Below are 25,717 nucleotides of genomic sequence, written 5' to 3'. Positions count from 1 at the left end.
AGAGATGAGGTCTCGCTGCCCAGGTGGGTCTCGAACCCGCGGACTCAGGCAATCCACTCACCTCAGCCTCCCAAAGTCCTTATTGCATTTTTAAATGATGATTTTGAAGTTGTAAATAACAGTGGCCATTTATTGAGCGCTTTCTGTGTGCCAGATAGCATGGGAAGCCCTGTGTGTGCCCCAGAGTGCCCCAGAGCAGTCCCACGAGGCTTTCGTACTGTTGTTTTGTTTGTTTTGTTTTTTGAGTCGGGGTCTCACTGTTGCCCAAGCTGGAGTACAGTGACACAATCACAGTTCACTGCAGCCTCAAACTTCTAGGCTCAGGTGATCTTTCCATCTCAGCCTTCCAAGTAACTGGGACTACAGATGTGTGCCACCACTCCCAGCTAAGTTTTTCATTTTTCGTAGAGACGAGGTCTTGTTCTATTTCCCAGGCTGTTCTCAAACCCCTGGGCTCAAGCAATCTGTCTGCCTCCCAAAGTGCTGGAGTTACAGACATGAGCCACTGTGCCCAACCCCCTGAGTACTGTTTGTATCCCATTTTGCAGATGAAAAAGCTGAGGCTCAAACTTTTTGGTAACTTACCAAGATCACCTGGATTTGAACCCAGATCAGTCTGAATCCAGAGATTATGTTCACTACACAGCAATTCCCTTTGCTTTTCATTCCCTTATTACATTCCTGAAGACGGACGCTGAAGGCTACATCCCAGCACTTGCATTGGCTGTGGAGTGCCAGAGTGATGGTTCTGTCAATTATCCGACTTTTAAAATGTGCTTATTTTGAAGAATTGCTGCAAAGGGAGGATTATTTTCATGTGTTTTGTGGCCTCATAGAAGCAAATATATAATATCCATGTATACGTGCCTTATTCTGCTCTGTTTCTTCCATATAAATCCAGAACACTATATTTTGAAAAACGCTTTAATCATATTGATCCTTTTGTTGTTGTTGTTGTTTTCTTGAGTAAGAGTCTCACTCTTTCACCCAGATTGGAGTGCAGTGACACGCTCACCGCCACTACAGCCTCGACCTGCTGGGCTCAGACGATTCTTCCACCTCCACAGGTCGAGGCTGCGGTGGCCGGGAGCATGCCACTACCCTCCAGCCTGGATGACAGAGTGAGACTCCAACTCAAAAAAACAACAACAAAAAACTCTTTGGATTCAGTCCATCATTTGATTGGATTTGACTGAAATTATGAGCCAAACGAAGGCTACACCCCTGACAACTCTTAGCTATTGCTCATACACACATCTGCAGGAAGTCTGTTTATTGTTGGATGTCTCTAACTGCTGACAAGCACTTTGCTACCTTGACCTTAAATATGAGATGATTCTTTGATCTCAGTGTTTCCCTCTGGATTAACTGAAATCAAGACTCCCCTGTCATGGCATTCCCTCCGATGTGTAAGATATTGACCAGGTGTCTCCTCACCTGGCTAAACACCCACATCACCTCCTGTGTTGGTTTTCACCCCACACCATCCTTTCATGTGTCAGTTCTTCTCTTAACCTCTTGGAAGGAACCTGGTGCTGCAGAACCGGTTGGATCAGTACAAAACACATTGAAGCTGTATGCTCACACAAGGGTGACCAAGATGACTGGTTTCTTAGCTTCTTAACCTCATTGACTTCAGAGAGGCTCCATGGTTAAATAATGAAGGCAGAGTGTGGCAAGTGGGAGCCAAGAAAGGAACTTCCAGAAGCTATTTCAGAGTGGTCCATGGTAGAGGCTTCTCAACATTGCCATTGTTTGCATTTCTAGTGAGAATTCCTTAGAGCATTGGTTCTAGTAAGGACACCTGCTAGGGACTGGCTGCTTGGGTCCCCTCTCAGAATTCCTGTGTTGAAGCCTTAGTCCCTAGTTGATGATATTCACAGGTGGGATCTTTGTAAGGTGATTTGGTCATGAGGGTGGAGCCTTCATGAGTGGGAGTAGTGCTCTTATACATAGAGACACGAGGCCAGGTGCAGTGGCTCGTGCCTGTAATCCTAGCACTTTGAGAGGATAAGGCAGGAGGATTGCCTAAGCCCAGGGGTTCAAGACCAGACTGGGCAACTTGGCGAGACCTGGTCTCTACAATAAATCAAGAAAAATGAGTCAGGTGTGGTGGTGCACACCTGTAGTTCCAGCTACTTAGAAGGCGGAAACAGAAGGATCATCTGAGCCCAACGGGTTGAGGCTTTGGTAGCCATGAGCATGCCACTGCACTCCAGCCTGGGCTGGAGTGAGACTTTGACTCAAAAAAAAAAAAAAAGACGAGACATGAGGTTGGGCATGGTGGCTCACACCTGTTATCCCAACACCTTGGGAGGCCAAAGCAGAAGGATTGCTTAAGGCCAGGAGTTTGAGATCAGGCTAGGCAACTCGACTCTATGTTGCCCAGGCTGGTCTCAAACTCCTGACCTTAAAAATAAAAATAAAAACCTTAGCTGAGTGCAGCTGTAGTCCCAGGTACCTGGGAGACCGAGACAGGAGAATTGCTTGAGCCCAGCAGGTCTAGTCTGCAGTGAGCTACGATCACGCCACTGCACTCCAACCTGGGTGATCGAGCAAGACTCTGTGTCTCAAAAAAAGAAGAAGAAGAAGAGACACAGAGAGATGATATCTCTTTCCACCATGTGAGAAGGCAGCCATCGACAAGTCAAGAAGTGAGCGCTCACTCAGAACCCAACCATGCTGGCACCCTGAACTTCCCATCTCCAGAACTGTGAGGAACACATTTCAGTTAAGCCACTCAGTCCTTGGTGTTTGTTATAGCAGCCTAGGCTGACGAAGACAAAATCATTGATATTCAAGATTTATAGACAGTATTCCTAAATTCTCAGAAATTCTAAAAAATGAAGAGATGTTCCTTCTTTTCTTGATATGGCTTGTTTAAAGCTAAATCCATAACAGATCTTGTTACAAATAAACAAGAAAGAGCAGAAAGGGAGATATTTAAAGTCCAGTACTGAGCTATTCAGGTGGCCTCTTTATGACCTACCTACTACATTACTTTGCCTTGTATACACCCTTTGTTCAGATGTGAAAATTCTTTGGACTTTGTTTTTCTACTCTTCAAATTCTCTTTAGCTCTTTTGAGCTGCTGTGTTGACCTCTTCTCTCCCTTAGAGGCATTTGGTTATTTTTTTTTAATGTTTTTGCTTCACTGGAGCCTGGTGTGCTTTTTATGGTTTTATGGTTACCTTGCAGAAATCTCATTAGAAAAGCACTTTAATATATTACTTGGCAACCAGACATCTGACTGCGTTCTAGTTCATTAACTAGGAAACCTCCCTGAGCTTGGAAGAGTGGATATTCCTCTGTGAATGGCCAAGCTTTGATCACTCCTGCAGGGGCCAGGATTTATTTTAAAACATTTCAGGGGAGGAGGAGAGGGAAGGTGGCCCAAACTAGCAAAACAAAAATAACACTGATCAAGAAGACAGCGAAACGTTCTTAAAGAGGAAACACACTTCAGTTAAGATTATTCCACCATATCTCCCGAGTCCTTTGAAGACAGAGCTCGTATTAGAAAATGTGTCTCGCTTAGTAGGCAAGAGGTTAGTTAAGCACCCTCACACCAGATCACAGATTACATAGAAGTGATCCTAATAAGGAAAGACTTTTCAAAGCGATATTCATTTTACCATGAATAAATGGATTCAAGTCTTGTTTGTGGGTTTTTAATTTTCAACTTTGAATTTGCAAACTATCAAATTCCTTCAAAGCCATGGTGTGCAGAGAAGGCTCGGAGTGATAGGATTGCTTATTTTTAAAAGAAGACGCCCTTTAGCAGAGCACTAGGCTTTGGAATGTGATCAGTCCAGGGTCCAATCAGCACAGATTCCCCTACAAGACACTGTTGGGTGCTGAGTTCCAACCAGATTTCATAACTCATACAAAACGCGACTCTACCCAGAGGGCACCGAGTGTATTCCAAGTGGATAATGCTATATTGTTTGAACACAGATTATGCCAATGCAGTGCAATTTAAATTCCTGAAGCATGACAGTCTTTGCGTGTGAGTGATGGTTTTTTTTATTTGGGAGCCATTTTGTTCCTTTAATGGAAAAACTTAAAAGAAGCGAGCTGTTTGAAAAGGTATTTAACAGAGAGCTTGGTTAATCAAACAGTAGAAATAGGACAGAGGCAAGGGGTAACAGAGGGGGGCCTTCCTTTAAGAGACAGAGCAGGCATGTCCAACCCGCTGCCCGTGGCCACACGCGGCCCCGGACAGCTAGCCATGCGGCCCTACAAAATCCTTTAACATGTGTTTCCTAGCGTTTATTTTCTTCGTGACCCTACATGTAGTTCCCTTTTTGAAGTTCACAGTCACGCCTCATTCATGACATCGCTTTTTGGCAACACACGCCTTTGCGAGCAGCTGTTTTCAGTGATGAAGCCCACGAAGGGAAAAATTCAAACAAGCATTTCTGACGAGCACCTTGAGAACTCACTCAGAATTGCCACCACTTCCATCGAACCCGACGTTGTCAGATTCGTTTTACAAAACCAAGGTCAAATTTCCCACCGGTTTTATATTGTTTTTATCTAGTTTTGACTTTGTCATAAAAAATATATATATATATATATAAAATAAAATCAGTCTTATTATGTATATATACTAACTATATTCTATTATTTATGTGCGGCCCAAGACAATGCCTCTTTCCTCTTTACCTAGGGCAGCCAAAAGGTTGGACACCCCGAGACACAGAAAGAGAATGGGGGGAATTTGGGCAAGAGTGACATAAGCCCCTGAAGTCAGGCTGGAGAGGAAATTCCAGTGTCTCTCATGGTGAGGAGAGGAACAAGGAAGGCCTGGAATATATTCACACTTGAGCCTTGGTGGGAAATAGAACCCCGATGCTAGATGTGGCATTTTTTCACTTTTTAACACCCCCAGAAGCAGGTGGAGAGTGGGATGGGCCGAAACAATAAAATGGTTTTGTGCTGGGTGAGAGATGCATTTTCCAAAGAGGAAAGCAGGGCAGGCAGTTGGAGACTTGTGGACCATGGCTCCGGGAGCGGCCAGCCCCAGGCAAGTCCCCAAGTCCTCCTGTCCTCCCCCTCCCATTGTCTCACCCTTGTGCATTAGAGCCCTAGAGCTCCTGATAGGGACCGTGCTGAGGGCTAAATGAGGACACACTTTAGAAAGTTCCCTATAAATGGGCAGTAAGGCCAGGCGGGGTGACAAACACCTGCAGTTCCACTACTTTGGGAGCCGGAGGCAGAAGGATCCTTTGGGCCAGGAATTCGAGACCAGCCTAGGCAACATAGTGAGACGTCGCCTCTACAAAAAAAATTCAAAAAATGAGATGGGCATGGCGGTGTATGCCTGCCTGTGGTCCCAGCTACTCAGGAGGCTGAGGCAGAAGGATCGCCTGAGCCCAAGTGGTCCAGGCTGCAGTGAGCTGTGATCGCGCCATTGCACCCTGGCCTGAGCAACAGAATGAGACTCCAACTCAAAAAATGAAAATAAGAAAGTAAACGGGTGGTGACCGTGGAGTTGGTGATGATGACCAGTGGTATTGGTATCGCGGCTGGCTCGCAGCTTGGCTGGCAACTGTGTAGTCGTGGAAGCTTAGGAGGTTGCCAGGAAAAACCCATCTTAGTCTGATCTTATGAGCCAGAAACCTGGTAATCACAGGCAATTCTGGGGCATTCTTTTTTTTTTAAGATTTTGTTTTAAAGACGTGGGGCATGCTGGGCTCGGTGGCTCAGCCTGTAATCCCGCGCCTTTGGGAAGCTGAGGTGAGTGGATTGCCTGAGCCCGGGTTCGAGGCCCGCCTGGACAACTTGCGAGACCTCATCTCTACAATAAATCAAAATGAGCTGAGCGTGGTGGCGCGCGCCTGTAGTTCCAGCTACTCAGGAGGCTGAGGCAGAAGGATTGCCCGAGCCCAGCAGGTCGAGGCTGCGGTGGCCGGGAGCGGCGGCCGGGAGCGGCCGCTGCACTCCAGTCTGGGTGACAGAGTGAGACTCCAACTCAAAAATAAAAAAATAAAGACATGGAGTACAATTCAGGATTAGGTATACAAGTGAACATCATACAGGGAAAGTTTGGGCCTCCCAGTGGTCCCCACTTTGCCTGGTTTGAGATCAGATGCCCTTATGGATGTTGGGTCCCAGAACCGCCCGCCCCCCACTGTAGTGTTCCGCTACTGCCAATCCCTTTCTTATAGTGTTATGATAAATGTTCAGGGTCCACTTATAAGTGATCTGGGGCATTCTTTATAACCTTGTCTCTTCCCCCAGTCGGGGTTCCCAATTCCCAGGGGGAAAGCAGCTGTTTAAGACAAGCCCTTCTAAGCAGACTCAAAAGTTTTGAGAGCCGGGCTTGGTGGCTCAGCCTGTAATCCCACGCCTTTGGGAGGCTGAGGCGAGTGGATTACCTGAGCCCGCGGGTTCAAGACCCGCCTGGGCAGGCGAGACCTCATCTCTACAATAAATCAAAAAAATTAGCCGGGCATGGTAGCGCATGCCTGTAATTCCGGCTACTTGGAAGGCTGAGGCGGAAGGATCGCCAGAGCCCAGCAGATCGAGGCTGCAGTGGCCAGGAGCGGCCACTGCACTCCAGTCTGGGTAACAGTGAGACTCCAACTCAAAAAAAAACCAAGTTTTGAGAGCCCGCGTGGACCTGCCTTCCTGAGTACTCCGTTGTTCCCCGTGGCCAAGTATGCCACAGCGAGACCAGTGTGGCTCCCTGAGACCTGTTCTGATACTGACCGAGGACAACCCCAGGGAAAAGTAACGACAGGCCGACGTCCCTTGTGTACATTGCGACACAACCAGTGTTAGAGATCAAAGCTGGCAAGCTGAATCTCTAAGCAGTCTGAGTGAAACTGACTTACGATGTCAGTTGGAAAACAAAAACTTTTGTCAGTGCAGATGAAGGGGGGCAATAAACACGGTGGGTCAGGTGTGTTGGCTCGCACCTGTAATCCCAGCACTTAAGAGGGCTGAAGTGAAAGGATTGCTTGAGCCCAGGAGTTCAAGACCAGCCTGGGCAACACAGTGAGACTTTGTCTTTACAATAAATGAGCCGGACTGTGGTGACACGCACCTGTGGTCCCAGCTACTTGGGAGGATGAGGCAGAAGGATCACCTGAGTCCCAGAGGCCGAGGCTGAGGTGAGCCTTGATTGTGCCACTGCACTCCAGCCTGGACTACAGAGTGAGACCTTGACTCAAAAAAAAAAAAAAAGAAAGAAATGGACTCAGATGACAATGGTGGAAGCCAACAAGTCCAAAATCTGCAGGATTGGCAGGCTGGGAGAGAGGTAGATATGAAAGTCCCAAATAGGTTTCCTGCTGATGGAGCCTTCTCTCCTAAGATATGCAGGACTCTCCTGATGTGCTGAGATGTGTGTGCTCAATGACAGCATGGAATAGAGCGATTGACTAAAAGCAGTAGCAGAGAAGCATTTTTTTTCTTTTTGAGAGTCAAGCGGCACAAATGCACATTTCATAGGTATATTGCACACTGGTGGGAATTGGACTTTGGTCCTCAAATAGGGAAAGTTGTACCCAACTGGTCATTTTTAAACCCTCATCTCCAAAAAGAGGAGCATTCTTTGTAAATACCAAGCTAGCATTTCCGCAAATATTTCAAAAATGTTGTCTTCAGTAGGACCCAGAGAAATACATTGATGAGCACCGCTTTTGGCCAACGTATGCCCCTGCGGTACCCTAGATGGATTCACACACTTCTCGTCTTCACCACCACCGTAGGCACATGAAAAAGAAAAAAAGAAATTTTTGTTAACCTGGAAGGCCAGGTGTGTTCAGAGCTGAAGAAATAGGAAGCCGTATCCAATGCACACATGTAGAGAGAGCCTATCTTCAGATGTATTGGCCTTCTAAATTAGCAACTTTAGTCAATAAATTATTTAATACATTGTGTGTTGTACCATTCAACATGGACCCACTGGATTGATCAAAATTGTTTTTTAGGATTATGGAATCTTAATCAGATAGAATAATACACTGAGGCCAGTTGCAGTGGCTCACACCTGTAATCTCAACACTTTGGGAGGCCAAGGTGGGAGGATTGCTTGAGCCCAGGAGTTTGAGACCAGCCTGGACAACATAGTGAGAACTTGCCTCTACAAAAAATTAAAAAACTAACTAGGTATGGTGGCATGTGCCTGTAGTCCCAGCTACTCAGGAGGCTGAGGCAGAAGGATTGCCTGAGTCCAGGAGTTCCAGGCTACAGTGAGCCACGATCATGCCACTGCACATCAGCTGGGATTTTAAAAAAAAGAAAGAAAGAAAAGAAAAATACACTGAGAATCCCTTCGTCTGAGCTCCTCACCCCTCCCACCAGTTTGTGAACCGACTTGAGCTGTCTTAGACAAAAAGGAAGAGAAAACAAGGGTTTTCCTATGGAAGATTTCAGTCTTACATTTTGCATGTTTGATTTGAGAACAGTTATGGTTCGTGCAGCAAGAGATCAAGAACGTTCCATCATTATAAATGTGGCCAGGGGCGTCCACCTCATTTAACTGGAGAATGATGCGGGAGGAGTGATTTGGGACTGACTTTTTCCTCCCACAAACTAATCTTTTTAAATGGTGTGCATTTTATTCTGTCCCCAAAGGGATTTGTTAAATGTGATTTTCAGCAGGAAGTGTACTTTTTTCCCACTTGTTAGCCATAATGGAAATGCATAGATAAACTAAATCTGTATGTGTTAATATAATAAGATAATCAAACTTTTTTTTTAAGTAGGGGAATGGGGGCAAGATACAAAAAAAAATTACTTCCTTTTTTTTTTTTTGAGTCTTAGTCTCACTCTGTCACCCAGGCTGCAGTGCAGTGGTTCATCACAGCCTTAACCTCCTGAGCTCAGGCGATCCTTCTGCCTCGGTCTCCCTGGGACTACAAGCACACGCCACCACCCCTGGCTAATTTTTTTTTTTAATTTTTTGTAGAGACAGGGTCTCACTATGTTTCTCAGGCTGGTCTCAAACTCCTGGGCTCAGGCAATCCTCTCACCTCAGCCTTATAAAATTACTTTCCTGATAGGACAGCATTATACAGTGAGGCCAGTCAACATTGTGAGGGGAAAATGTCACACTCCAAGAAACTTCTTGGAGGAAGAGGGAAAGACTCCCTAAGATTCCCAAGGGAAACCTAAAGAGAACAGGTGCTGTGGGACTTCCATTTTGCTTTGCTTTGAGGAATCATAAACAGCCTAGAAAAATCAAAATCTCAATAGCTGGAAGTTCCCTCTGTGGTCCGATGTGTGGTTCTTGCCACCTTCTCTGTGTATTTGCTGTCTCTGCGCCTTCCAGCCCCGTGCACTGCCCAAAACCCTGGATGGACAGTTCAGTCTCCCTGCCAAGTTGAGTTCCCTTACTGACCGGGTCAGGGCGTCTGGGTGAGTCTTGTCTTGAAACGATGCAAAGAGAAGACGTGAGGTCTCCTTCCTCCCGACTCCCAGAAACACCCCCAGAGGAAGGTCTGGGAGGAACAGGCCTGGTGGACCAACCTAGCCGTGCAATCACCAGTTCACACCCTCCCTAATGGCTGCATAGGGGGCTCAGAGCTTTCTCCAGTCTTGGTCCAAAAGGCTTCCTTGTTGCTTTGGAATTTCTTTTCTTTTTTTTTTTGAGTTGGAGTCTCACTCTGTCGCCCAGACTGGAGTGCAGTGGCCACTCCCAGCCACCACAGCCTCGGCCTGCTGGGCTCCAGCGATCCTTCTGCCTCAGCCTTCCAAGTAGCTGGAACTACAGGCGCGCGCTACACACCCGGCTAATTTTTTATTTTTTATTTTTTTTTTTATTGTAGAGATGAGGTCTCGCCAAGTTGCCCAGGCGGGTCTCGAACCCGCAGGCTCAGGCGATCCACTCACCTCAGCCTCCCAAAGCGCGGGATTACAGGCTGAGCCACCGAGCCCAGCTTCTTTTCTTTTTTTAATTGAGTAGAAGTCTCTGTCGCCCCGGGCTGGAGTGCCATGGCATGATCATGTCTACCGCAGCCTCAACCTGCTGGACTCAGATGATCCTTCTGCCTCAGTCTTCCAAGTAGTGGAACTACAGGCACACAGCACCATGCCCAGCTAATTTTTGGATTTATTGTGGAGATGAGGTCTTGCCAAATTGCCTAGGTTGGTCTCAAACCCCTGGACTCATGCAATCCTCTCGCCTCTGCCTCTCAAAGTGCTGGGATTACAGGCATGAGCCACCACGTCCGGCTATTTTATTTTTATTTTTATCGAGATGAGGTCTCACCAAGTTGCCTAGGCTGGTCTCTAACCCTTGCATTCAGGCAATCCTCTCACCTCCACCTCCCAAAGTGCTGGGATTACAGGCGTGAGCCACCACACCCGGCTAGCTTTGGCATTTCTTTCGTGTCCTTCAAAGGGCCTGTATCTGAAAGGGGTCATGGAAAGCTTTCCATGTACAAATATAGCCACCACGCCTGAGGAATAACTGAAGAGAGAGCATATTCCAGCTGTCAGTCAGCCTAGAGAGCATGAGTGTGTGTTCTGAATTTAAACATCACTTCCGGGGGGATGGGAACACAACATCAAAAAGGGTAACTGATCTCAAACCAGGCAAAGTGGGGACCAAAGGGAGGCCCAAACTTTGCCTGTACGATGACCACTTAAATACCTAATGCTGAATTGTATCCCACATCTTCAAAATAAAATTTTTTTTAAATAAAAATAAACACTTCTCCCTTTCTCCTTGTGTATTCAAAGTTGCCGCTCACTTCTCCAGTGGCTTCAAATAATCCCACACCTGGCTTACTACACAGTGATGATAATTACGTACGTGCATTGTGACAATTCAACCTTTCGTGTTTTCATGTGCCTTTTTTTTTTTTTTTTTCAAGTCAAGGACTGCCCAGGCCAAAGTGAAGTGGCATGATCACAGCTCATCACAGCCTCAACCTCCTGGGCTCAGGTGATCCTTCCTCCTCAGCCTCCCAAGTAGCTGGGACTACAGATGCATGCCACCATGCCCAGCTAATTTTTTTTTTTTTTTTGGTAGAGAGGTGGTCTCACTATATTGCCCAGGCTGGTCTTGAATTCCTGGGCTCAGGTGATCCTCCTGCCTCGGTCTCCTAAAGTGCCGGGATAGCAGTTTTAATACTTTCTTTCCTTCTCTCTGTGGAAAACGGTATGACAGAATCTTGCTATGTATGTTCTTCACTGTTTTACCCCAGTCATGTACTACTGAAGAGAAATTATCCCAGCCTTCCTTATTTTCTCTCTCATGACGATGTGTTGTTAGGTTCTCTTAGCAGAGCATTAGCTCATGGCTTAAATCAGTCTTCACTGGCTTCTGTTTCCACCCTGTTCCCTGGGGTGTTGTGTCTACACGTCTTTGCTGTATGGAAAATTAACTAGTAAACTGGTGACGTCAATCCTTTGATTGGAGATTTGATTTTCAAATGCTCAGATATACCTGTGCATATAAATATATATGTATTGAGTTAAAGTCTCACTCTGTAGCCTAGACTGGAGTGCAGTGCACGATCATGGCTTACTGAAGCCTTGAACTCCAGCACTCAGTCCTCCTCCTCAGCCTCCCAAGTAGCTGGGGCCACAGGCATGCACCCACAAAAGCCCAGCTTTTTTTGTACTTTTATAGAGGCGAGTTCTCACTATGCCTAAGCTGGTCAAGCAATCCTCTCTCCTCAGTCTCCTAAAGTGCTAGGATTACAGGCATGAGCCACCATAACTGGCTAATGATTTCTTCATCATTACAGAAGAAAGAACTGGAACTTATCTCCCCAGGATCTCCAAGACATATGTTTTAACTGTGAAAATCTGTAACCTTAAACAGACCATAGAAGTCACAAAAATTTTTTTGGTTGATCTTGTATTTACACTTTAAGAAATCATTAGCGTGTTCTTTGTTTCTGTGATAGATCACTGAGTATGAGAGACTCTAAATTCATCCAAGTTGCTGTAAAGTCCATATGTTTATCCTTCTTTATGGCTGTGTAATATTCCATCGTGTATACGTACCACATTTTTTAAATCCAGTCCAGCTTCAACGGGCAGCACAGTTGGTTCCATGTTTTTACTATTGTGAATAGAGCTGCAACAAACATGCGTGTGCAAGTATCTTTTTTGTAGAATGATTTGAGTTCCTCTGGGTATATTCCCAATAGGGGGATTGCTGGGTCATATGGAAGGTCAATTTCTAGCTCTTTTAGAAATCGCCACACTGTCTTCCAAAGAGGTTGAACTAGTTTGCATTCCCACAGCGGTGTAGAAGCGTTCCCTTTGTATGAGTTAGTTACTGCTACCTAATAAATCAGTCCAAACATGTTTAGCTTCCCAAAACAACAGTAAATATTTATTTATTTTTATTTATTTATTTTTTTGAGTTGGAGTCTCACTCTGTCACCCAGACTGGAGTGCAATGGCTGCCCCTGGCCACCGCAGCCTCCACCTGCTGGGCTCCGGCGATCCTTCCGCCTCAGCCTTCCGAGTAGTTGGAACTACAGGCGCGCGCTACCACGCCCGGCTAATTTTTGATTTGCTGTAGAGATGAGGGCTCATCAAGTTGCCCAGGCGGGTCTCGAACCTGCGGGCTCAGGCAATTCACTCACCTCGGCCTCCCAAAGTGCTGGGATTACAGGCTGAGCCACCGGGCCCGGCCGTAAATATTTATTATTTCACACAGTTTCTGTGAGTGAAAAATTTGGGTAGCTGAGCTTTGTGACTTTGGCTTGGGGCGTCTCACGAACCTGCCACCAGGATGTCAGCGGGGACTGGGTTCTGCTTCCAAACGAACTCACTCCCCTGGCTGCTGTCCTGGTGACTCAGTTCCTCATCACATGGACCCCACCATTGTATGGCTTGAGCACCCCGACAACATGGCAGCTAGGTTCTCCCAGAGAACGTCATCCTAGAAACAGCCAAAAGGAAGCTGCGGCGCCTTTTCTGACCTCGTCTCAGGAGTCACACATCGCCACGCCCAGCACGTGCTATTCAAGTGAGTCACTAGGACAAGTCACTAAGTCCAGCCCACACTCAAGGGGAACACAATTAAGCTGAGCCCAAAAGCACGGCGGGGGGAGTATAATTTGACAAAGGGATGGGAGACCCATGCGACGGAAGGATGGATGGCACCTGGCCAGGTACTCCAGTGATGCTCAGGGATAGAGAAAGAGAGAAAGTGTGTGTGGAGTATGAGCACAAACTCCCACCCATTGGTGTGGGGCTGGGGAGGGGACAGACAGTGGGGGGTGTCAGGGGAGCCACTGGCCAGCCAGCACTGCGAGTCCTCTGGGAGCCAGGACTGGGAAGCTGAGAGAGAAAACAGGAAGGGAGTGAGTCCCTGAAAGATGTCTGAGAGGTTTCCTGAGGTTGAGGCCAGCTGGGGTCCCTGCCTGTGAAGCAGTACAAGGACAGTGACTTTGACCAGGAAGCATGGTGGGCGTCCAGGCCCACTCAAGGAGCTTGGGTCTGCTGGAAGACGTGCCTTAGACCAGTCAGAGCTCTGTTTGCTGTTACTGAACCGGCACAGGGTCTCCAGGCCGTCTTCCCCAGGGGAGATGCTCCTTCAGCTCAGTGGGGAGCTGGCAGGGACCCAAAGCCTGCATCTCTACAGCCAGAGGGCAGGCTGCCATCTTGGCAGGCCAGCCTTGAGCTGCCCTGTGAGGGTGTCTGCCCATTGGCATTTTCAGGACCCTGCAGGTTAAGAGTGACTCATTATTGGAGCACTGTTCACAATAGCAAAAACATGGAACCAATCGTGCTGCCCATCGAAAGAGGACTGGATAAAAAAAATGTGGTACACGTACACCGTGGAATATTATGCAGACATAAACAAGGAAATTATGAACCTCTCAGCAACTTGGATGGACTTAGCGTCTATAATACTGAGTGATCTATCTCAGAAACAAAGAACTTAGTATCACATGTTCTCACTCATAAGCAGACCTTGAACAATTATCATAATACTATAAGAAAGGGATTGGCAGTAGTGAGAAACTGCCAGGGGAGAGGGGGCACACCTCATCAGCAAGGGTACCTGCATAATGAACATTTGTATACCTAACCCTGAATTGTACCCCACATCTTTAAAATTTAAAATAAAATTTAAAAAGGCCAGGTGCGGTAGTTCAAACCTATAATCCCAGCATTTTGGGAGGCTGAGGCGAGAGGATTGGCTGAGTCCAAGGGTTCGAGACCAGCCTGGGCAACTTGGTGAGATCTCGTCTCTACAATAAGTCAAAAAATTAGCTGGGCATGGTGGCGCGTGCTTGTAGTTCAGCTACTTGGAAAGTTGAGGCGGAAAGATCATCTGAGCCCAACAGGTGGAGGCTGCAGTGGCCATGAGCGTGCCACTGCAATCCAGCCTAGGTAACAACATGAGATTCCAACTCTAAAAAACAGGGGGAAAAAAAAAGGGTGCGCCGTTTTCTCTTCCATCGTGGAGATGGATTCCAGGGATGGCATCTGTGTTTTCTCTGGATCCCCTTTCCAAAACCGAACTTTTGTTTGCTTCATAAATTGCCCTCCTAACCTCCATGGACTGAGTTTATTTGTCTTGATGGATGAATCAGAGTCCCAGATTCATCTCTTTTGCTCCAACTGTCTTGGCAGAGAACACAGGACGATGGGCTTTGCTTATGTGTTTGGGGAGGAATTTTTTTTTTCTTTGTTTTCTGTCTCAGCCATAGCTCGTGGGCGAGCCGGCACCTGGGACCTTGACGAGCCTCCATGCGTGGGCCAAGGTCACACAGGACATCCTACACTACCGCTTGTGACGTTTTTAAATTCCAAAGTAAGCTGCAGTTTTCCCAACCCAGGGCTCAGGGGAACTAGGGAAATTACTTTCCTGGAGCCAGCCTTATCTTATGTGTCCATGTTTCATTCATGCAAATTGGAAATATTCCCACAATTCAACTGTCTGCTGACCATCTGCCTGGGCAGTGGAACTGTGGATGCATAATGGTTTTTCTCTGCGCCGTTCTGATCTCTCTGCTTTGCACTGTTTACATGGTAGCCAGCTGATGGAGAACAGATCATGTTTTTGCCATGTTATTCACAAAGTACAAGATGAATTCATATAATTCTAGTTCCTTTTCTGCCATCAACTAGGAATGAGCTTGGGCAAATATTGACTGTAAAATGAGAATGTGGACAAGAGGGATTTTAGGACCCTTTTAAATCATTGGCTATATGGTAATTTTAAGAATATGAAGGCCAGGCTCGGTGGCTCAGCCTGTAATCCCAGCACCTCGGGAGGCCGAGGTGAGTGGATTGCCTGGGCCTGCGGGTTCAAGACCAGCCCGGGCAACTTGGTGAGACCTCATCTCTACAATAAATCAAAACTTAGCCGGGCATGGTAGCACACACCTGTAGTTCCAGCTACTTGGAAGGCTGAGGTGGAAGGATTGCCACAGCCCAGCAGGTTGACACTGGGGTGGCCATGAGTGAGCCACGGCACTCCAGCCTGGGTAACAGAGTGAGACTCCACCTCAAAAAAAAAATAATATGAAAATATTGGCCAGGTGCAGTGGTTCATACCTCCAATTCCAGCATTTTGGAAGGCCAAGGCAGGAGGCTTGCTTGAGTCCAGGAGTTCAAGACCAGCCTGGACAATGTAGTGAGACCTTGTGTCTATTTAAAGAAAAATTAGCTGGGTGTGGTGGCACATGCCTATAGTCCCAGCTACTTGGGAGGCTGAGAAAGAAAAACCACCTGAGCCCAGGAGGTGGCGTCTGCAGTGACTCTCGATTGTGCCACTGAACTCCAGCCTGGACCATAGAGTGAGATTCCAACACCAAAAAGAAAAAGAAAAAAACAAGAAAATATTAATGAGGAAAGATTTATCTACCACAAAAATAGAATGTCTGTGCCCTCTCTTGTTACCCCTGCCACTAGAAAAGGCCTGTCCCTTAGCGAGAGATTTCCATCTGCATTGTGGAATCAGCAATTCTTCTTTCTAGTTGGAAAACATATTTTGAGTTGATTTTCATTTAAAATCTCAAAAGACCAGGCACGGTGGTTCACACCTGTAATCCCAACACTTTGGGAGGCCAAGGCAAGAGGATTACCTGAGCCCAGGGGTTCCAGACCAACCTGGGCAACTTGGTGAGACCGTGTGTCTACAGTAAGTCAAAAAATTAGCTGGGCATGGTGGCGCACGCCTGTAATTCCAGCTACTTGGAAGACTGAGGTGGGAGCATCACCTGAGCCCAGCAGGTCAAGGTTGCAGTGGCCATGAGCATGCCACTGCGCTCCAGCCTGAGTGACAGTGAGACTCTGATCAAATATAAATACTATAAATAAAACCTCATATAAATGTTTTTAGTGGGCCGGGCTCGGTGGCTCAGCCTGTAATCCCACGCCTTTGGGAGGCTGAGGTGAGTGGATTGCCTGAGCCCGCGGGTTCGAGACCCGCCTGGGCAGCGAGACCTCATCTCTACAATAAATCAAAAAATCAGCCGGGCGTGGTAGCGCATGCCTGTAATTCCGGCTACTCGGAAGGCTGAGGCAGAAGGATTGCCGGAGCCCAGCAGGTCGAGGCTGTAGTGACTGGGAGCGGCCACTGCACTCCAGTCTGGGCAACAGAGTGAGACTCCAACTCAAAAAAAAAAGAAAAAAAAATGTTTTTAGCATCTTTATATAACCAGGGCTTATGTTTTTCTAGTTGTTTCCCTTAAATCTATCTTTTCCAATATAATTTTTTTTGAGCCCAACTCTCACTGTGTGCCCAGACTCAAGTGTAATGGTGTGATCACAGCTCATTGCAGCCTTGATCTCCTGGGCTAAAGTCATCCTTCTGGCTCCACCTCCCAAGTAGCTGGAACTACAGGTGCATGTCACCACACCCAGCTAATTTTTTTGGTCTGTTGTCCAGGCTGGTCTCGAACTCCTGGGTTCAAGCAATCCTTCCTCCTTGGTCTCTCAAAAAGCTGGGATTACAGGCATGAGCCATCACACCCAGCCCCAATACAACACGATTGCTTTTCAACACAGACTTGTTCTTCTGCACGTTTTAAATAGTCGCCCTAACCTTCACTCTGGTTTCTCCCACCAAAAAAAAAAAAACAACTGACCAGTGACCCTTGATTTCGAAATCTTATAAATTACCTAATAAAGGAATATTTTGCTACAGAGTTTATGGTCTCCTGGGTTTTATCTAAACTTTTAAATGGAATTGTTGCTTTTTTATAGATTTTTAACTTACGATCTGTGTTGGGATACGTGTAAAAATGTAGCATCAGCAACTCTGACCATTCGATTGCTCTATCTGAGCGACTGGGTCGACATTAGAAAGACATACCTAAACACTGGCCTATTTGTACCTACGAGCAGCTAAGGACCAAGTTTTAAATAGGTCACAGTTAATCAAAATCTCTATACTTTATCCTTTTCCAATTGCTAAAGCATGCCCTTGTATAAACTCTGGAACAAAAGTAGTCACAGTTAGTTTTGTCTAGCATAGTCCAGAAAATCGTTTTCATAATCAGCAACGAAAAAAGCCGGTTTCTTGCAACAGTTCCTAAACTCTCGCTATTTAAACATTCATATGAAAAGACTGAACCTAAACCGGGCTCAGTGGCTCAGCCTGTAATCCCGCTCCTTTGGGAGGCTGAGGTGAGGGGATTGCCTGAGCCCACAGGTTCGAGACCCGCCTGGGCAGCGAGACCTCCTCTCTACAACAAATCAAAAAATCAGCCGGGCGTGGTAGCGCATGCCTGTAATTCCGGCTACTCGGAAGGCAGAGGCGGAGGGATCGCCGGAGCCCAGCAGGCCGAGGCTGCGGTGGCCGGGAGCGGCCACTGCACTCCAGTCTGGGCGACAGAGTGAGACTCCAACTCAAAAAAAAAAAAAAAAATTCTCAGAGAGAAAACATTTTCAGTAATACAGAGATTGCTGGACTCTTCCCGGAGTGTTTACTAAGTGTTAACTCTGACTTTTAAAGTTTTCATAGGATTTCTGCCATGTAAGGTAATTTCTATGCATCTGGCATCTTCTTGATGATTTGCCAGACAAAACGGGAGGCATATTTTCAAATACCGATTTTCACATTAAATGCTAATTGAAAACATTAAAATCCAATAAAAAGGGCTGGGCTTCCCAGATTGCTTTAGGCTAAGAAGTAGGTGGCCATAGTAGGGTTATCATCGGCCCAACATTCCACAGAAGTGGAATGATTCTCACCTATGTGGGGTTGTAAGTCCAAACTACTCACCCAGAACCAATCGACACTTCAGGCTGGGATGTGATTGGTAAGACGTGACCCCTGTTTCTGACTCCAAAAGCTGTGTGACCTTTTCTCCAAGAGATATGAATGCTTTTACTCTCTTATTTGTCTTTGCATCTTGGTAACTTGTAGACCTAACTAATCTCCTTGGCTTGACCCTGAAACCTCTGTAATCTAGTCTGACCTCTGGGTCTCAGGATTCCCCCCACCCCAAACACCTCACCCTCCAACAAAACAAAACATGACAGAACACCTCAGACGTACTGGCTTATGTAGAGAGACAGTCTTGTATCGTGGGGAATCTTTGGGTTTGGATTCAATATGTCTAGATTCCTCTCCTGGCCATACCTCTCCAAATCTGTGTGACCTGGAGTAAGATGTTTGACCTCGCCGATTCTCAATTTTTTCATCTGTAAAAGGACTTAGTTTAGTCAACAAGGTTGTTGGGAAAATCAAAATGAAGTAATGGATATTAAAAAAAAAACTCTGCCAGGCATGGTGACTCATGCCTGTAATCTCAGCCATTTGGGAGGCCAAGGAGGGAGGATTGCTTGAGTCCAGGAGTTCGAGACCAGCCTGGGCAACACAGTGAGTCCTTGTCGACAAAAAAATCAAAAAATTAGCTGGGCATGGTGGCACGTGCCTGTAATCCCAGCTACTGGGGAGGCTGAGGCAGAAGGATCGCCTGAGCCCAGGAGGTCAAAGTTGTAGTGAGCTATGATCCAGCCACTGCACTCCAGCCTGGGCGACAGAATGAGACCCGGACTCCCCCTCAAAAAAAAAAAATTCTCACTGTCAGGTGTAAAGCCCAATACCGACATAAAGCTCAGTGATCTCCCCTTAACTGCACTTTTGCTTTTCACAGTTTCGGTTACCTGCAGTCAATCTTGGTCTGAAAAATATTAAATGATAAATTCCAAAAATAAGCAATCTTCAGCTGGGTGTGGTGGCTCATGCCTGTAATCCCAGCACTTTGGGAGACTGAGGAGGGAGGATTGCTTAAGCTCAGGAGAGACCCTATCCATATAAAGAAGTAAATCACACAACGTCTAAGTTTTAAGTTGCAAGCCATTCTGAGCAGTGTGATGAAATCTCGTGCCGTCCAGCTCTGTCCAGCCCAGGATGTGAGTCATCCTTTTGTGCAGGGTGTCCTTGCTGTCAACACCGCCCAGCTATAAGTCACTTAGTAGCCGTCTGGGTTGTCAGATCACCTGTGGCAGTATCATAGCCCTTATAATCAAGTCACCCTTATTTGACTTAATAATCGTTCCAAAACACAAGAGTAGTGATCCTGTGGCATATTGTCAACCGTGTTCTATGTTATTATTAGCTATTGTTCATTTCTTACTGTGCCCAGCTAATAAATTAAACTTTATCGGTGGTATCACAGAAACAAAGAGCAGAGTACCACATGTTCTCACTCATAAGCAGTCCCTGAACATTTATCATAACACTATAAGAAAGGGATTGGAGCCGGGCTCGGTGGCTCAGCCTGTAATCCCGCGCCTTTGAGAGATTGAGGTGAGTGGATTGCCTGAGCCCGTGGGTTCGAGACCCGCCTGGGCAGCGAGACCTCATCTCTACAATCAATCCAAAAATCAGCCGGGCGTGATAGCGCGTGCCTGTAATTCTGGCTACTTGGAAGGCTGAGCGGAATGATCGCCGGAGCCCAGCAGGTCGAGGCTGCGGTGGCCGGGAGTGGCCACTGCACTCCAGTCTGGGCGACAGAGTGAGACTCCAACTCAAAAAAAAAAAAAGCTTTATCAGAGGTATGTAAAGGAAAAAAACATAGTATCTACTGGATAGGTACTATCTACAGCTTCAGGCATCCATTGGGGGGTCTTGGAAAATACCCATCACAAATAAAGGGGCCTGCTGGATCCTTATTTTTACTGCAAAAGCACACCAGGCTTTCCCACGTCTTTGAACCGTCTTATTCCTTTGCCTGAAATTTCCTTACCTATCCCCTCCCACCATCTTTAACTTTTGAAAGTCCTTTTCCTTTTTCACAAACTTAGTTCTGACCTACTCTGTAAGAATTTTTTTTTTTAAGAGACAGAGTCTCTCACTCATAAGTGAACCCTGAGCAATTATCATGATACTATAAGAAAGGGATTGACAGTAGTGGGAAACTGCCAGGGGAGGGGGTGCATACTTTATCAATAAGGGTACCTGATCTCAAACCAGGTGAAGAGGAGACCAAAGAGAGGACCAAACTTTACCTGTGCAATGACCATTTATATACCTAACCCTGAATTGTACCCCACATCTTTAAAATAAAAATTAAAAAACAAAAGAGAAGGCCAGGCTCGATGGCTCAGTCTGTAATCCCAGCACTTTGGGAGTCCGAGGCGAGTGGATTGCCTGAGCCCGCGGGTTTGAGACCAGCCCGGGCAACTGGGCGAGACCTCATCTCTACAGTTTAAAAAAAAAGAAAAGAGAGAGAGAGAGGGAGACAGGGTCTCACTACGTTGCCAAGGCTGGAGTGGAGTGGCTATTCACAGGCACTGTTGTATCACTCTTCAGCCAGGAATTCCTGGGCTCAAATAATTCTCCTACCTCAGCCTCCTGAGTAGCTGGGACTACAGGAGACTATTTTTGATGCTTGTATTTCTATCATAGGGCTAATTGCATTCCACCCATATTATCATTGCTTTTACACTTGTCTGTCTACACTTCCTGGATTATAATCGCAAATCCCTAATGGGCAGAAATTCTACTGTATCACCTTTCTGTTTCTCACCTCACCCTGCATAGCACTTAATTCGTGGTGGGCCTGAATGAATTTACTCATTCCATGTATTCACCTGCTTAATGCCGTAAAATGCCGAAATTTGATTTAGTTAGTATTATTGTAGACTTTTCTCAACTTTTATGCTCTTTTTCAAAGGAATTTATCCCTAAAGAATAAATTTAAGGCCAGACGAGGTGGTTCACACCTATAATTCCAGCACTTAGGGAGGCCGAGGTGAGAGGATTGCCTGAGCTACAGGTTCGAGACCAGCCTGGGCAACCTGGTGAGACCTCATCTCTACAATCAAAATTTAAAAAAAAAAAAAGAAGAAGAAATTCAACTAAGCAGTAGTAGAAGATCGTGCTCTAATGACAAGGATGTATATTAAAGTTGTTGATGATTATATGACATTTTCTTTTTATATCCCCTAATTATTAGGAATCGAACTTAATTGAAGCCCAGATTAACATCTGATGACCAGTATGTTTCAGAAAGATCTATTCTTTTTAATTTAGTAGAATTTAATTTTGTATATTTTCCCTTTTTTTCCCCTCTTTTAATTTTTACTTAAAATTGTGGGGTACAATTCAGGGCTAGGTATACAAATATTCACCGTGCAGGTACCCTTAGAAAGATCTATTCCTTAATCATCTTTAGCATATTATATGTCACTGGGGAAAGCTATTGAGTACTGACCCTATGGAATATTTATGGAATTGTTTCTCCTCACTTTTTTGAGTTGGAGTCTCACTCTGTCACTCAGACTGGAGGGCGGTGGCACATTCCTGGCCACCGCAGCCTCGACCCACTGGGCTCCGGTGATCCTTCCGCCTCAGCCTTCTAAGTAGCTGGAACTACAGGCACGTGCCACCACGCCCGGCTAATTTTTTGATTTATTGTAAAGATGAGGGCTCGCCAAGTTGCCCAAGCCGGTCTCGAACCCACAGGCTCAGGCAATCCTCTCACGTCGGCCTCCCAAAGTGCTAGGATTATAGGCATGAGCCACTGCACCTGGCCTCGCCTCACTTTTATGTGTTGGCTAAAATGCTGCTTGCTCATTGAGAAGAAAAAACATTACCCAGGAACTTTCTGTGAATAGGATTCATCTCTCTCTCAGCTCCAGAGATCATGACTCTCTGGTCTTCACAGAGGTCAATCTCCCATGGAGATGGGGTGGAAACTTGGAAGAAGGCCAACGTCATGCTTGTCCCAGGGGTCTTGTTCTGAATTCACTGGGCCTTTTCTCCTGTTCAAGTGTCAGTTCAGTTGATGTATAGCCTCAAAGATCACCATCTTTCCCATGAACGAGGTAAACCTGGGTTCCTTTTCCACCTCTTCTTCCTTGTTCACAGACAGCTGGTGCTAGTGAAGAAGCATCATCTTGATGCTGGAAATCTCCTGGCTGGGCTAAGTTCAGAGACCCCTTCATCGTCTCTGAAGCCCCCGGCTTCCTAAAGGGGTTGCACATTTGGCTAAAGAGACTCCCTAAGAAAGTCTCCAAAAGGCGAAGATTAGGGAAACGTAGACTGCAGCTTCGAGGCCAAGTTCCGGAGTCTTGAGAACGTTTTCTTCTCCGTGTCTCTAAAGAATGAGCCTTCTACTTTTATGGACAGCTGCTCTGAAGACATGCCAGATCTCAAACTCCCCCTGCTTTGTGAGGAAATGATTTTCCTTTACTTGACAAGAGAATAAAATCACCAAGGCTGGAGCTGCCCGGGCAGTTGCTTTAAAAGGAAAAGATGGTCTTACGATGGGCCCAGGCTCACCTGATCTCAATGATGTCCACTACACCCTGAGGATACTTGCATATAGTTGGTCCTGGTCTTTGTAAAGGTGTAATATCCTCGGTTTTATTTTATGTATTTATTTATTTTTTGAGTTAGAGTCTCACTCTGTCATCCAGGCTGGAGTGCAGGGGCACGCTCACGGCCACGGCAGCCTGGACCTGCCAGGCTCAGGCGATCCTTCCGCCTCAGGCTTCCAAGTAGCTGGAACTACAGGCGCGTGCCACCATGCCCGGCTAATATTTTGGTTTATTGTAGAGATGGGGGGGGTCTCACCAAATTGCCTAGGCTGGTCTTGAACCTGTGAGCTCAGGCAATCCTCTCACCTCAGCCTCCCAAAGTGCTGGCATTATAGGTGTGAGCCACCACACCCGGCTGTATCCTCAGTTTTAAAACTCAACCTTCTTGCCAGGGGCAGTGGCTGATGCCTGTAATCCCAGCGCTTTGGGAGGCCAAGGAAGGAGAATCACTTGAACCCAAAGGCGTTCTCTAAGTCTTAGCAGTTTTTCTATGCTGCTTTTCATTTTCCTAAACTAGAGCTGTAATCCCAGCACTTTGGGCGGCCGAGGTGAGAGAATTGTCTGAGCCCACGGGTTCGAGACCAGCCTGGGCAACTTGGCAAGCCCTCACCTCTACCTACCCTTCCCCTGCCTTCCTAATTTCTACCCTTGGTTGTGCCGTATAGAGACGGGGCTCTGCGTCCTGAGTCTGTGGGCGTGGTGGCTCATGCCTGTAATCCCAGCCTTTTGGGAGACCAAGGTGGGAAGATCACTTGGCGCCAGGAGTGTGAGACCAGCCTGGGCAACATAGCAAGATCCCATCTCCAATAATAATAATAATAATAATAATGTAAAATTCTGCTAACTTGGGTGTCCTTTTGCCCCTTTCGCATTTAATCTCCTTTCTGATACTACCCACTCAGCTTGGCTTTTAGAGAGCAAAGAGGAAGACGGGATGAAGGGACCTCTGTGTGAGAACGGGCCCCTTCAGTCTTCCGTGGGCAAGGCATGCTGGCCGCTGGGCCAGTGTCTGGCCTTTGTACTTGGATGTTTTGCCCTGCAGGCCCCAGGCTCAGTTTCATGGAGGACTCCCGTGGTCACAACCGCCACGCCTCCTTGGCAGGCAACCCCAGACATGCATCAGCCGCGCATGACTGGGCACCCCTGTTCTCCGTGTTTTCTTCTTTCCTAGCTTGTCCCCTCTGGCTATTTCCTGTTGCAGACTCCAAAGCTCCCCATCATTTACCCCACCCTTTGGTTATGTGCTGTTTGCTGAGTGTTCTCTGATTTTCTCCCAGCTTCCTCGTAGGATTTAGTGCTGCTTCTCCCACTTCCCGTATTTTCTTTTTTTGAGTCGGGGTCTCTGTCGCCCAGGTTGGAGTGCACTGGCACAATCAGGGCTCACTGCAGCCTTGACCTCCTGGGCTCAGGGATCCTCCCGCCTCAGCCTCCCGAGTAGCTGGGACTGCAGGCATACGCCGCCAAGCCTGGCTAATTTTTTTTAACTATTTTTTTTTTATGTTGTCAAGATGAGGTCTCGCTGTGTTGCCTAGACTGGTCTCAAACTCCTAGGCTCAAACGATCCTCCTGCCTCAGCCTCAGCCTCCCAAAGTGCTGAGATTACAGGCATGAGCCACCACACCTGGCCCCATTGACTGTATTTTCTAGTGCTGCGCCTAATTAAGGCGGAAACTGAACAGGATGCGCCTCTCACCCCCTTGCGGGCTAGTTCTGCTTGTGTGTGTGGCTTGGGCACTTACCATGTGTGTCCCTGTGTGTTTCAGTACAATTATGAGACAGTTTTTTTTCTGAGTGCTGAGTGGAATTTACATCATAGGAGGTACTAGATGTGGGTGCAGTTAATAGTCCTGGGCTTGGAAGATCCTGATTGTTCAGTGAGCCTTGGAAGTGCCAAACATCACTGCTCTGAAATCAGGGACATGGGTATGTCTTTCTGATCCTAGGATGGGCGGGATAGCTAGTGGAACCGGGAGACATCTCATAGGGAGCACCAACCTGGATCCCTCTCATGTGCAGTTCACAATAGGGTTCGCACTCTTATGAGAATCTAATGCCGCGGCTGAACTGACAGGAGATAGAGCTCTGGCTGGCTGCCTGCCTGCCGGCCTGCCGGCCTGCCACCCACCACCTGCTGGGCAGCCCGGTTCCTAACAGCCCACGGACCAGTACCAGCCCGCAGCCAGCCTAGTCTAGGGTAATGCATGCCCCAGGGTGCATTGTCATAGCCTCACTTCACCCCACTCCCCTTCCTTATAGCTCACACCCAGCAGGATGGGTTCCACATTGTCCCTCAGCCCCATAAGGGTACCTGTGACCTGCCTCACTAAATGATAAATACAAAGCCCTTGGCCGGGCACAGTGACTCATGCCTGGAATCCCAGCATTTTGGGAGGCTGAGGCTCATGCCTGGAATCCCAGCATTTTGGGAGGCTGAGGATCGCCTGAGCCCAAGAGTTTGAAACCAACCTGGGCAACATAGCGAAACCTCATCTCTACAAAAAAAAAACCTGAAAAATTAGCCAGGCGTGGTGGTGCACGCCTGTAGTCCCAGCTACTCAGGAGGCTTGGGTGGAAGGATGACCTGAGCCCAGGAGGCCGAGGCTGCGGTGAGTCTGGTTGTGCCACTGCACGCTAACCTGAGCGACAGAGTGAGACCCTGTCAAAGGAGGGGAGGGAAGGTTAGATATGGCCCAGCCCCCCCCCACCCCGTGTGATTGAAGTAATAGTAGCAACAGTGAAATGATAGTGAAGGGATGGGTGTTACCAGGTGTCTACCTTTTTTTTTTTTTTTTTTTGAGTTGGAGTCTCACTATCGCCCAGACTATAGTGCAGTGGCCACTTCCGGCCACCGCAGCCTCGACCTGCTGGGCTCTGACAGTCCTTCTGCCTCAGCCTTCCAAGTACCTGGAACTACAGGCGCAAGCTACCACGCCCGGCTAATTTTTTTGATTTATTGTAGAGATGAGGTCTCACCTGCACAGGCGGGTCTCGAACCCGCGGG

At 47.1% G+C, this 25,717-nt stretch overlaps 1 protein-coding gene across 1 annotated transcript in view; it reads left to right on the top strand.

Annotated features, from left to right (window-relative positions):
- The window catches only part of IGFBP7 (insulin like growth factor binding protein 7), a 70,536-nt gene that overhangs the window by 10,659 nt on the left and 34,160 nt on the right, over positions 1–25,717 (top strand). The gene's annotated exons all lie outside the window — the stretch shown is intronic.

Source organism: Carlito syrichta, unplaced genomic scaffold (assembly GCF_000164805.1).
Source record: "Carlito syrichta isolate Samal-C Ts95f unplaced genomic scaffold, Tarsius_syrichta-2.0.1 Scaffold315967, whole genome shotgun sequence".
NCBI classification, from domain to species: domain Eukaryota; kingdom Metazoa; phylum Chordata; class Mammalia; order Primates; family Tarsiidae; genus Carlito; species Carlito syrichta.
Note: the sequence above shows the minus strand (reverse complement) of the source record. Positions and strands in the feature narration are given on the sequence as shown.